This window comes from Idiotropiscis lumnitzeri, unplaced genomic scaffold (genome assembly GCF_059441095.1).
Source record: "Idiotropiscis lumnitzeri isolate Australia: NSW breed Sydney's pygmy pipehorse unplaced genomic scaffold, RoL_Ilum_1.0 HiC_scaffold_24, whole genome shotgun sequence".
NCBI lineage: Eukaryota > Metazoa > Chordata > Actinopteri > Syngnathiformes > Syngnathidae > Idiotropiscis > Idiotropiscis lumnitzeri.
In genome coordinates this window covers 3,065,450-3,077,246 of record NW_028283562.1, presented here as the reverse complement: position 1 = coordinate 3,077,246, position 11,797 = coordinate 3,065,450, and the positions used below count along the sequence as shown (strand labels likewise).

The following is an 11,797-nucleotide window of genomic DNA, read 5'->3' as shown; positions in this document are numbered from 1 at the left end:
CCGCAGAGTCTGATTATTCTCCGTGGCAACAAAAGTTCCTGCAAAATGATTCAGATGATCCATCTTCTGGAAATCTTTCACATTTGAGGATATTCAGGCCCTGAAGACGGCTGCCAACTTATTTTTGATCGCAGTGGTAGTGCCACCAACTGGTTAAAACAAATACAAATTATTTTCGTTGATGTTTTTCTCCGGGCAGGTGAACAAAATCTACCTTATATTTGCTCGGATGAGTGTTTAGGCCTTGAGCATGTCACAATACGAAAGTCTTTCGCCTTCTTCAGAGTGTCACATGATGCTGTCTTGTGACCCGTCTTTATCAGCTGATGTTCCATGAGGGCGTGACTTACCTGTCACAAGAATGAAGGCAAGTCACGCCCCCCGCTGTCCGTTCACTCCGCCAAGATGCTGGTCCAGGTGGTAGAGAGGATGAAGGCTCCCTTGTCTCTGTTCATGGTTTTTATGCCTCGCTTGCAGATCTCAATGGCCTCTCTGATCCAGCGCTGTTGTTTGTTCTCTTCTGTGCGGATGACCCTGCCCTTCTCCCGGTCCATGATGTGGTTTTCCCTTTTGCAGTGGTCAGTGATTGCTGATTTGTAATGTTCATGTTGTGCTTGTTCTTTTACTGCTCTGATTTTTTTCATTTTTTTGACAGGTAAGTCACACCCTCATGGAACATCAGCTCAAGACACCATCATGCGACACTCTGAAGAAGGCGAAAGACTCGCCGAAACATGTCAGGTAAAAAATTAACCTAAAACATAATTGTCTGCTTTTAATGAATCAGTCAAATATCAATAATAAGAAGACAAAATGAACCTAATACAAATAAATGAATGCTTAATAACTCCCCTGCACATGCTCCTAAAAATCCAAACCTTCACCTGTAAATAAAACGTCCCGACCTGAAGACATCTTAATGTTATTATTTTGTTATACACACAGTGCCGCCAAGTGGAATCAAAAATTTGTTTTTATTTTAATTTTCACGTACTGCACGGTGCCCTTTTGACGAATCCGACTGAAAATTAGTCAGAAAAGACTCAAGACAATGATCTTACTCTCTGCCGAATTTTGTGACGTTTTGGCAAAAGGCGTGGCTATTAAGGTGCTGAAAAGTCCGATTGTACTCTGTGGCAACAAAAACTCCGGCAACATGACTCAGATGATCCTATCTTCTCGAAGTTGTACACATTTGAGGATACTTCAGCCCTGAAGACATCTACCGACTTATTTTTCATCGTAGTAGTAGCGCCACCAACTGGTAAAAGCTAATACAAGTTATTTTCTTGGATGTTTTTCTCCGTGCAACTCAACAAGGTTGCCCTCATATATGCTCGGATGACTGTTTCGGCCATGAGGATGTCACAATACGAAATTAGTCCTTTTTCGTGAAAAGTTGTGGGAGTGGCATTGCACTGTTCGGCAATAAAACAACGCTGATTATGAGGTTCTAAATATGAACGACAACTCGTGAAACTTTACACACACATCAGGCCGAGCAAATTTATCAATATTTTATACGTTAGTTGTGCAGCTTTTTTGAAATGGCTCGCCATGGCCCTCGAGAAATGTTCAAAAAAGCAGCCCTGATTGAGTGTTTCACCTCGCTTTTTGTAAATTTTATGGAGTACAGTGAACCCTCGGTTATCGCGGTTAATGGGGACCGAGACCACCCGCGAAAACTGAAAATCCGCGAAGTAGCGGCGCACCTTCAAAAATGCTTAAAAAAAATATACAATATATATAATAAATATATATATATATATATATATATATATATATATATATATATATATATACGGGGAGAGAGAGAGTGAAATTCATTTTATAACAAAAAAACCAAATTATTATTAAAACGTATTATTTTTTTATTCCCCAGCCATTCTTTTTGTATTTATTTAATTACTCCGACTTTTACCTGCTGGTACGCCGTCCGGTGTGCCCTGTGAAATGAAAGGTGGCATTCTTTATTTATTTATTCATTTATTCATTCATAACTGACAGCCTCGCGCTCCGCTCGTGCCCGGGCGGAAGAGGTGCTCCAATTCGGCTTAACTGTGACACACGCCCGCCCTCCTCCCCCGGAACTTCCATTCGGTTAAACTTAGGGGCCGCTTGGCACCGCCCGTGCCCGGGTGTTTTGAAAACAATTCTGATACTGCTTATGATCAATTACAGCATCAATAAGAGTGACTAGTAGCGAGACTGATGCCCAATCGTCAGGCTACAATGGGTTAAGCTGTCTGTTATGTCCAATCAGACAAGCGTGAGCCCTTGAGTAGACACTGCTTACAATCAATTACAGTATCAAATAATATAATAGTCACAACTCAGATCAATTGCTATGACTTATTATTAACTTCAGGATCGCGGATCGTCGGCGACTCACATGGACAACAAACACTTCACTGCGTTAAACAAGCGGCACATTTTATTTAACCCACAGTATAAAGTGTACAAGCAAGCAAGCAAGCAACAATTGTATTTCAGCTCATAGATTACATGCAAGACATAAATCTCATTACCGTGTGCTGGAAGGACGGAGAGCCCCGGCGTCCTCAGTAATGCGAGCAAAAAATACGATGCTGGGCGTCTGCGCGTAAAACCCTCAGCCGACTCTACTTTCGTTTTGCCTTCGTCACATTCTTATAGCCAATATCGCACCCCAACCCCTCCCGTTCGAGTGCGCTTTGATGGTTCGCATGGCCCTTCGCACAACTTTGGCCTCTGCCAATCCTCACTCCCTTTTCGTTATCGACTGTACCTTTTCACATGAGTCAGACATTCCTGGTGCTTAGGCCCTGTACGAATTCTTTCCAATTATTCCCGTTCTCATAACACATAGATACAACCTGTGCAAATTCTCATAACACATAGATGTAGCCTGTGCAAATTCTCACAACACATTGACACAGCCTGCGCAAATTCTCATAACACATAAACACAGACATCTACTAACGCGTGCATATAGGTATAAAATGGTTATTATGCAGCATTTATGTGGTAAAACAACATTAATAAACCATATTTCACTTCATTCCACTCCTGGTGTTTTACCACCAATTGATGCAAACAGGTTCCACTAATTTATTAACCCGTTAACGTGTTGTTCCCAATTATCCAATATCCACTGAAACCATGGTACATTATATGAGTGAGCAAAGCAAAACCAATGATGATCCTGTAAAACATTTACCACCACATGAGTCAACATGTCTATGCGCGTGGTACAATGGATTTCTCGCCTGGTATATTCATTTCCAATCCGGCGGACATATTCAAAGATATGCCCTTCTTCTTCTAAATTTAAAGTTAGTTCACACACATAACGGTTATACCAAGAATTGACAGTTTCAATTTTTATTCTCATGGTTCCATGCAATGATATATTTCTTTTTCTACTTCTAATCGAATTCGTCGAACATAAACACAAATTCCAATATTGCATAGCGTAGTCAAAGCGATAGCTATTAAAACCAAAATCATTGGTGGAAGCAACGTTGCCCTAGCAGTTTGTGACAAGCCTGAAAATATGTCCCACCAATGATGAGCAGACTGTTGCTGAATGATTTTAGCAGCATGCAATGTCGATACCATCAGTTGGGAAACATTGGACACATGTGACTTTATCAATTTCTTTACCTCAGTGGATCGTTCCAATGCGCATTTGAAACGCTCCAAAGAGATTTGCCATGGTGTGCGTAGCACTTCCCATTGTACAGCCGTAAACCGGCTAGCAACTGTGTAATTTGTCAACCAATACGTCCCGTTTCCCCACTGAGGTATGCGGCCCCACCTGCCACAAAATGTCCCTACTAGGTTCCCTCGACCAATCGCACAAGGTGAAGTTTTCGTTGGTTAAGCAAGAATTAACAAATTCATGATGCAATTTACAAGCTAGTCCTTTATCAGTGTTTTCGCAAAGATCGGTATTAAAGGTCTGGTTTGTGTTTGGGTTCACCACAACTCAGAGGATATATTCCAGACACTACGCCACTCCTGGTAATTTCCTGTAGTCATTACTCGTACGAAACGCTCTTTTTGCGTCTGCGCATGTAGGTTTTGTATGCTACATGTGGTCCAGTTTAGCTCTTTAGTTACATTGGTTAACACTTCACTAGTGGCGTTCCACATATTTAATTCCCATTTAAATACATTTTGCCACAGTTTAGCATTTTCGTTTTGTCCCACTATTGAATTAGGAAGCCACATTCCTACTTTTAGTAGGGCATCATGAGTTCCCTGTCCGGTCCCAGCTAATTTATAGCGTGTCACTTCATTATCAATGGTGTTAGATACCCCCAATAACGTTCCGGTTCCCCCCAATAAGGTGTCGTGTTAACACTCTCTCTTCTTTCGAACACACGTGGGAAAAACAGGAAATACAACTTTCCAATACATTTTCGTAGTTATTGCTGATTGTGCCAAGGGTGTACATGTATCAATTATAGGTACCAGCTGGGTGTTTGTAATGTGTGTGTGGGGGGGGGGGTCGCTTTACTAACGCCTCTCCCCTTCTCTGGGATGAGTCATTTGGTCCAGTTCTTTCCTTGACGGGTCGGATCACACTCTGCTCTGAACCAAAAGCTCTTGACATCTCCTTCCATCGTACCTGGTTTCACTGCGCACAGCTCCACCCTGGACTTGATCCAGATTCTAGTTCCATTACGAAACAGCCATTGGGTTGATTCTTTTCCAGGACTCCAGAATACTGCATCAGCGGTGAGGTTGGCCACCGCACACAGCCCGCCCCCCGGACACGTCACTCCATCCTGGGTCACGTTGACCCCCTTGACCCTCTCACTGCCGGTCAGATTCCATGACAGCGGGCCCTGCATTCGGGGGGTACAGAAGGCGTCCGGTCGTTTGCTCCCAGGAGAGGTGGACCATGGCACCAAGGTCAAGGAAGAGGATGACCAAGCAGCCGACACCACCACCGTGCCGGACTTCGATGACGGCCATGGCGTCTTGATCCGTTGCCGGCCCGTCCCACAAGCAACTCCCACCACGTCATTCACACCGGCTGTAATGAACACAGTTAGTTCCTACAATTGAAAGGCACAGATTAGTTTTCACGTAAATAACACATTTTTCTTCTCCTTCAAATAAGACGCTCACTGTAGCGTCGTCTCCTTGTGCAATTATCTCAGCAGCCCGGGGGGGCCCTGAGTTTTGTTTTACCCAAACCTTAGCTCCGGCCCTGTCGGTTGAGCCAAAGCCCCCTGAGCCTCGTCCAGATCTTATCACTGGTTTAGGAATTTCCTGAACTGTTGTCATATTGCACGGTTTTATTACCAACTGGGCGATTTTACTGCCCTTTCAGGTGCAAGGTCATTCCAGCCAGTGTGTCCATTTCAATTATCCATTCTGCGATGGGTGTAACCACCACTTCATATTTCCGAATTGGCATGTGTCCAATTTTCAAAGGCAAAGTTACTGCCTTTCCATTTATAATTTGCCCCCCTATTCCTTGTACCGGGACTAGGGTGCCCTTCATTTTGTTGGGATTTCCTTGAATCAACGAGGCCTCCGCCCCTGTGTCAACCAGTGCCAAAACACATTGAACCGAATTATTCCAATAAATTTCTAGCTTTACATGGGGTCGAATATCACCGACACTCCTTCGTTCTGACAATTTTGACTGGCTGGCAACAAAGGCTTGACCTTCATCCTATCCTAAGAGATCAAAGACTTGAGACCTCTTGCCCCTTTTTTTTTTTTTTCTTCGAACGGCTGCAACATACCTTTCATCCTCACTGCTGCTTTCCAAACATTCCTCTCTGTTCCCCTCCACGGGAGGGGCAGAGGGCACAGCTGGTTTTATCATATCTTTAAGCAGTCCTGCCAATTCTGCAAGTTCAGAACGACCGGATCGTTCTTCAAAGCGCAAACAATTAACTTTAAGTCCTCTTTGTCTGCACCTGGCCATCAAAAACTCGTTTGATTGTCCATCACTCTCCGAATGAGGGACTCCCGCGTCTATTAACGCTCTCCACATAGCGCGTCTGTCCCCCTGATCCAGCCCAATTGCAACTGCACCTTCCTCGTACAGACGTCTGATCCATGAGTCAGTGGGCTCCCCACCACGCTGTTTATATTTGGTGGAAATTTGTGTGATTTCGTCCTGTGAATAATCTTCCTTAGTTACAGTTACTCGCGGTGCGGGTTGAGGAAACTCCTGTCTCCGCACAATGGGGTTTCCTTCAGCGTCCACTACGACAACCCCATTAGCATCCCGCTCGACATCCACAATAGGCAATACCACATTTTGCTCTTCACGCCTGCGTGCTATCGGTTTTATTTGCAAATGTGATAATTTTGGATAGAGGGACTGCCCGGTGGCAGGGGCTGTTACTTCAACGTCACCATCCCCCCATATATCTCCTTCCCAGCCCTCCGGCTCCCATTCGCCCGCAAGATCTCTCGTAAACGCCCGTATTTGTTGCGTTTCAACGCGGCGATCAGTTTTCCGCTGGTTAGCTCGTGCTTTCTTGGAAATATGCACAATTGTTTTTTCCAACACAGAATTTAATCTAGATATTTCCTTCTCTAGTTCTTCGATCTTATTGTTCTGCATTAGAATTTCTTGATCTTTACGCGCACCAGCGAGGAGAGCAGCGTCTAACGCCTTATTCTTCTCCCGCCATGCTTCTGCACAAATCCACATCATCTTCCGCACACCCCCCAAAGGCGCTCTTTTACAGACCACCACCTGAGTCAGTAAATCCTTAACTGACGTCGGGCTGGCCCCCACTGGCATGTTAACCCACGGACCAGGGCGTCCCCCATTCCGCGTCAACAATTTCCCAATTTCTCTAAACTCATGACTGTCCCACCCCGGCACTCCCGAGACGCAGTCAACAAACCCCCCTTCGGGTCCTCTAAACTCACGACTGTCCCACCCCGGCACTCCCGAGACGCAGTCAGCACGACTGTCCCACCCCGGCACTCCCGAGACGCAGTCAGCACGACTGTCCCACCCCGGCACTCCCGAGACGCAGTCAACAAACCCCCCTTCGGGTCCTCTAAACTCACGACTGTCCCACCCCGGCACTCCCGAGACGCAGTCAGCACGACTGTTGCACCCCGGCACTCCCGAGACGCAGTCAGCAAAACCCCCCTCGGGTTCATCCAAAGTTTTACTCTTACTCAAACAACAAGCCATGTCCAAGTCGCAGTTTTCCCGAGATCCTGCCGACAACGCCATAAATGTTTTGAAACAATTCCTGATACTGCTTATGATCAATTACAGCATCAATAAGAGTGACTAGTAGCGAGACTGATGCCCAATCGTCAGGCTACAATGGGTTAAGCTGTCTGTTATGTCCAATCAGACAAGCGTGAGCCCTTGAGTAGACACTGCTTACAATCAATTACAGTATCAAATAATATAATAGTCACAACTCAGATCAATTGCTATGACTTATTATTAACTTCAGGATCGCGGATCGTCGGCGACTCACATGGACAACAAACACTTCACTGCGTTAAACAAGCGGCACATTTTATTTAACCCACAGTATAAAGTGTACAAGCAAGCAAGCAAGCAACAATTGTATTTCAGCTCATAGATTACATGCAAGACATAAATCTCATTACCGTGTGCTGGAAGGACGGAGAGCCCCGGCGTCCTCAGTAATGCGAGCAAAAAATACGATGCTGGGCGTCCGCGCGTAAAACCCTCAGCCGACTCTACTTTCGTTTTGCCTTCGTCACATTCTTATAGCCAATATCGCACCCCAACCCCTCCCGTTCGAGTGCGCTTTGATGGTTCGCATGGCCCTTCGCACAACTTTGGCCTCTGCCAATCCTCACTCCCTTTTCGTTATCGACTGTACCTTTTCACATGAGTCAGACATTCCTGGTGCTTAGGCCCTGTACGAATTCTTTCCAATTATTCCCGTTCTCATAACACATAGATACAACCTGTGCAAATTCTCATAACACATAGATGTAGCCTGTGCAAATTCTCACAACACATTGACACAGCCTGCGCAAATTCTCATAACACATAAACACAGACATCTACTAACGCGTGCATATAGGTATAAAATGGTTATTATGCAGCATTTATGTGGTAAAACAACATTAATAAACCATATTTCACTTCACCGGGGAAGGTGCTCCTCTTCGGCTTACTGTGACGCGAGCATGCCCTCCTCCTCCGGAGCTTCCATTCAGTTAAACTTAGGGGCCGCTTGGAACCGCCCGTGCCCGGGGAAGGTGCTCCTCTTCGGCTTACTGTGACGCGAGCATGCCCTCCTCCTCCGGAGCTTCCATTCGGTTAAACTTAGGGGCCGCTTGGAACCGCCCGTGCCCGGGGAAGGTGCTCCTCTTCGGCTTACTGTGACGCGAGCATGCCCTCCTCCTCCGGAGCTTCCATTCGGTTAAACTTAGGGGCCGCTTGGCACCGCCCGTGCCCGGGGAAGGTGCTCCTCTACGGCTTAACTGCCACGCACGCCGGCCGGAGCTCTGGTACGGTCCGAACCGCGCGAAACGTCGCCACCGATCGTGTCCGGGAGAACGTGCTCTTCTTCGTCCACTCTCCTCTTCGCCCACGCTCTTCTTCGGCGCACGCCGGCCGTCTAACCGCTCCAGCGCCCCGTCGTGCCGCTCGGCGAAACTACAATGCCCCCGAATATTTTTTAGACCCGCGAAGCACTGAACCCGCGAAAGGTGAACCGCGAAGTAGCGAGGGTTCACTGTATGTATAAGACCAAGACCTACAAAAAAGTCTCTTGGAGCAATGAGCTAGGTTTTACAGGAAGTCGGCCATTTTGAATTTACTTAAAAGGGGGCGGGTCACCACAATGGACTTTGTGTAGAAATTATTATTGGGGCCCGAGCAGCGACGGCGGCGAGGTCCCTATTGTTTTTGTAGAAATTATTATTAGGGCCTGAGCAGCGACCGCTACGAGGTCCCCATTGTTTTTGTGGAAATTATTATTATTTTTATTATTATTATTATTAGGGCCCGAGCAGTGACCGCTGCGAGGTCCCTATTGTTTTTCTAGAAATTGTTATTAGGGCCCGAGCTGCGACGGCTGCGAGGTCCCTATTGTTTTTGTAGAAAATATTATTACTTTTATTATTATTAATATTATTATTATTATTATTAGGGCCTGAGCAGCGACCGCTGCGAAGTCCCTATTGTTTTTGTAGAAATTATTATTATTATTATTTTTCCGATTGTTCGATCGCATTTTTGACCCCCGAAACATGCACAAAAACTCACCAAACTTGGCAGTCTCATCGGGCATGGCGAAAAATTTGATATTTTAACGTCTAATATGAACAGGAAGTGAGTTATGAATTTTTGAAAGTCCGACTTTTGCCCTTTTTTGCATGTTTACAGGGGTCATTCTTTTGCACCCTGATCCTAAAGGCTTCATCTGATTGCCTTAAAATTCTGTCTGTAGCATCTGAAGACCTGGGACAAACACTGGGGCTAAAATTTTTTGTTTCCGAAATACTATATGACGGGGGCGGGGCTTCAAAGTTTTCACTTAAGATTTCCTTCGCCGCAATGGACAAAATGCTTAATAACTCTCCTGCACATGCTGCTAAAAATCCAAAACTTCACATGTACATAAAAAGTCTGTACCTGAAGACATCTATATGTTTATATTCAGTTATACACCTTGCGCCAATCAATATCATTTTTTACATTTTTACGTACTGCACGGTGCCCTTTTAACGAATCTGATTGAAAATTGGCTAGAAAAGACTCAAGACATTGATCTTACTCTATCCCTATTTTTGTGACTTTCCTTCGAAGGGCGTGGCTATTACGGTGCCGCAGAGTCTGATTATTCTCCGTGGCAACAAAAGTTCCTGCAAAATGATTCAGATGATCCATCTTCTCGAAATTTTTCACATTTGAGGATATTCAGGCCCTGAAGACGGCTGCCAACTTATTTTTGATCGCAGTGGTAGCGCCACCAACTGGTTAAAACAAATACAAATTATTTTCGTTGATGTTTTTCTCCGGGCAGGTGAACAAAATCTACCTTATATTTGCTCGGATGAGTGTTTAGGCCTTGAGCATGTCACAATACGAAAGTCTTTCGCCTTCTTCAGAGTGTCACATGATGCTGTCTTGTGACCCGTCTTTATCAGCTGATGTTCCATGAGGGCGTGACTTACCTGTCACAAGAATGAAGGCAAGTCACGCCCCCCGCTGTCCGTTCACTCCGCCAAGATGCTGGTCCAGGTGGTAGAGAGGATGAAGGCTCCCTTGTCTCTGTTCATGGTTTTTATGCCTCGCTTGCAGATCTCAATGGCCTCTCTGATCCAGCGCTGTTGTTTGTTCTCTTCTGTGCGGATGACCCTGCCCTTCTCCCGGTCCATGATGTGGTTTTCCCTTTTGCAGTGGTCAGTGATTGCTGATTTGTAATGTTCATGTTGTGCTTGTTCTTTTACTGCTCTGATTTTTTTCATTTTTTTGACAGGTAAGTCACACCCTCATGGAACATCAGCTCAAGACACCATCATGCGACACTCTGAAGAAGGCGAAAGACTCGCCGAAACATGTCAGGTAAAAAATTAACCTAAAACATAATTGTCTGCTTTTAATGAATCAGTCAAATCTCAATAATAAGAAGACAAAATGAACCTAATACAAATAAATGAATGCTTAATAACTCCCCTGCACATGCTCCTAAAAATCCAAACCTTCACCTGTAAATAAAACGTCCCGACCTGAAGACATCTTAATGTTATTATTTTGTTATACACACAGTGCCGCCAAGTGGAATCAAAAATTTGTTTTTATTTTAATTTTCACGTACTGCACGGTGCCCTTTTGACGAATCCGACTGAAAATTAGTCAGAAAAGACTCAAGACAATGAGCTTACTCTCTGCCGAATTTTGTGACGTTTTGGCAAAAGGCGTGGCTATTAAGGTGCTGAAAAGTCCGATTGTACTCTGTGGCAACAAAATCTCCGGCAACATGACTCAGATGATCCTATCTTCTCGAAGTTGTACACATTTGAGGATACTTCAGCCCTGAAGACATCTACCAACTTATTTTACATCGTAGTAGTAGCGCCACCAACTGGTAAAAGCTAATACAAGTTATTTTCTTGGATGTTTTTCTCCGTGCAACTCAACAAGGTCGCCCTCATATATGCTCGGATGACTGTTTCGGCCATGAGGATGTCACAATACGAAATTCGTCCTTTTTCGTGAAAAGTTGTGGGAGTGGCATTGCACTGTTCGGCAATAAAACAAAGCTGATTATGAGGTTCTAAATATGAACGACAACTCGTAAAACTTTACACACACATCAGGCCGAGCAAATTTATCAATATTTTATACGTTAGTTGTGCAGCTTTTTTGAAATGGCTCGCCATGGCCCTCGAGAAATGTTAAAAAAAGCAGCTCTGGTTGAGTGTTTCACCTCGCTTTTTGTAAATTTTATGGAGTACAGTGAACCCTCGGTTATCGCGGTTAATGGGGACCGAGACCACCCGCGAAAACTGAAAATCCGCGAAGTAGCGGCGCACCTTCAAAAATGCTTAAAAAAAATATACAATATATATAATAAATATATATATATATATATACGGGGAGAGAGAGAGTGAAATTCATGTTATAACAAAAAAACCAAATTATTATTAAAACGTATTATTTTTTTATTCCCCAGCCATTCTTTTAGTATTTATTTAATTACTCCGACTTTTACCTGCTGGTACGCCGTCCGGTGTGCCCTGTGAAATGAAAGGTGGCATTCTTTATTTATTTATTCATTTATTCATTCATAACTGACAGCCTCGCGCTCCGCTCGTGCCC

The 11,797-nt window shown here is 44.6% G+C and overlaps 1 pseudogene; it reads right to left on the bottom strand.

Annotated features, from left to right (window-relative positions):
• Window positions 1-2,604: 2,604 nt before the first annotated feature.
• LOC148316048 (uncharacterized) lies at window positions 2,605-8,095 on the bottom strand (annotated as a pseudogene).
• Window positions 8,096-11,797: the final 3,702 nt, after the last annotated feature.